General features: G+C 36.6%; 1 protein-coding gene across 5 annotated transcripts in view; it reads right to left on the bottom strand.

The window, feature by feature from the left end:
• Nucleotides 1-2,500, bottom strand: part of LOC106868256 (uncharacterized) — a 211,202-nt gene that overhangs the window by 142,129 nt on the left and 66,573 nt on the right. The gene's annotated exons all lie outside the window — the stretch shown is intronic.

The following is a 2,500-nucleotide window of genomic DNA, read 5'->3' as shown; positions in this document are numbered from 1 at the left end:
TGTTGGCAGCAAGTAAATCAGCTTACAAATATATGGTCTCTTTACTAAATTTATACTCGGGCTAAGCCCGAACAGCCCGAATGGCTGGGTCGCCACTAATATAGATGCATCAATTTTATACAGACACACACAAACACATATGAATGAATGAATGAATGTATGTATTACATGTATTTACGCGTACGTCCCTGACGCTCTTTCTATATGTATGACTTAAAGACGTCTGCACGATTACATCGCCACACCCGATGGAAATGATGTCACACCACCGACTCTTGAGCACATGATGAAGTTAAATTCCTGCATATCTTTCCTAGCCTGACATTTTATTTAGTATATGTTTGTTGACCTTATAACACCATTTAATTCAAGTTAAATTTATTAGGTAAACTGAAAGGAACGTTTCCCATGAGCTTTAAACCCGTTTTATATATTAAATAGATATTGGGTAAACAAAAGTGCATTTACTAATCTAAAAATGCTGATATAGTCATTATTATTTGAAGAAAAAATTATTATCTATGACATTTAGCTTTATGAGGATGGAGAGATTTGATGCCAGTGGCTAATAGCGTAGATTTCATAATTATATTGAAAGGAACTTGAAACAATTTAAAGAAACATCGGGGGAGGTGGGGGTGGAATCTGGTTCCTAGTTACGCAGTAAATTGGTACGTATGCGTGTGTGTGTTTGTGTGTGTGTATAGACAGTATTGTGTGTGCTTATGTAATACATTTATAGGCACAGAAGCATTCATACACACTGCGTATATATGTGTAGGTAGGTATGTATCTGTGTGTGCCCGTGTGTGCAATTCGTGTGTGCTTGTATGATTGTGAGTTTGTGTGTGTGCGCACGCGTGCGCACCAGTTATACTATTTTACTACTTTCAGCCATTGGACTGTGGCTAAAGGTTTAGTGGATCATATTGGTCCCAAGACTTGTTTTTAAGTCGGGTTCTTATCCATCGATAGTCGTTTATCATACCACTATGAGACAGGACAAAACCGTAAATATGCACACACATATATACAGTGAGTGACAGCTATCTGAGGATATATTCGGTAATTTAGTGAAACAATCTAATCTTGCAAAATCCAAACGTAAAAATTTGTGCACATGTTCTCGATAAGCATTGTTATAAGATATTTCTATGAATCCACCTTCAGCTTCTACGACTGCTTCTATGATATTTTTTCATTTCGGACATCACGTTGACAATAGCGGCCGTCAGTGAAGCTATAGCATTGTGAGGATGTCGATTAGTCTCCTTTTTCACAACGCTCCAACCGTAGCAGTCCGTTGGATTTAAATATGGTGTGTTTGGAGGTCACACGTTTGGTGTTACGTAATCGTAAATATTGACTGACAACCATTCTTGGATTGCGTGGATTTTGCGAGAGCGTGCTGAGACTTATGAAAATAAATATGGCTTTCCAATGCTTACTTCATTCATTCATGGACGAAACGTTATTTTATTTTCACGCGATTGTACGTAATGCACAGTTGATTTCAGAGCGCAGAGAATCTGACCAAATATTGTAAAATATCTTGTCATACACCGTAACAACTCAGGCAATTAATCGCTTAGTTTAATTACTTGTTGCAATGTGACCTACAGCATATCGTAGCCTTCTTTGATGTCTTCATATGATGCTGTAATTGTTTAGCGCAAAGTCACCCTTGATCGAGCAAAGTTATGACCAGCTTTGGCACATGGTTGTGATCAGTGTAGATCATTTCGTGTGTTTATGTAACTGGAATTAATTGTCCAGTGTGTTTTTCTTCCTTTCTTAAGGCGACAGGATTTGATATGCTTGAAATTTGTCTACTACTACTAGCAAATCGAAAGGCTGCTTAGGAGCTTCCTCTTTTAGCATTCATGTTAGGTATGCAATAATACGTTTCCAGGAAGTGTGGATCGTGTTTTTTCGAATGACAACCCAAATTGAATACTGCGAATATATGTTGTTTATTTCATTTTGATTTTTTTCATTTCTTGGATTTTTCGAAGTAAAGATGAAATTTCACAATTTCAATAGCAGTGGGAAACATTAATTATAAACATGTACCATTTTTTTCAAGCGAATTAATGTGATATACTGAACTGAACGCATCGCGATAACGGAAACGTTATCAGGGACATAGCACATAGAATATAAATGTGATGATGCCATTTAGTGATTGGAGATTTAGAAAAAAACAGCTAAAATATTTTTGAAGGTGGGGGCGAAAAAGAACGGAAAAAATAGGGAGATAGAGAGAGAAGAAAAAGAGAAAAATATGGTGAAAAATATTCCTGTATACCAAGTGTGTGCATTTATGCACGTATATGTGAATGTGCATGTGTGTGTTTCTTTGTATATTTGTGTGCGCCAGCGCGTGTGTGCGTGCATGTATATGTGAATGTATGTATGTATATTTGAAAGTATGCATGCAGGAAAGAGAGATATTTTGGATTGTTTTGTTGTAGAAAGCATAAAATGTTCAATACATGCT

The sequence above is a fragment of the Octopus bimaculoides genome, chromosome 9, assembly GCF_046866305.1.
Source record: "Octopus bimaculoides isolate indiv1 chromosome 9, ASM4686630v1, whole genome shotgun sequence".
Taxonomy (NCBI): domain Eukaryota; kingdom Metazoa; phylum Mollusca; class Cephalopoda; order Octopoda; family Octopodidae; genus Octopus; species Octopus bimaculoides.
The sequence above is the reverse complement of the archived record's forward strand: the minus strand, read 5'-3'. Positions and strand labels throughout refer to the sequence as shown.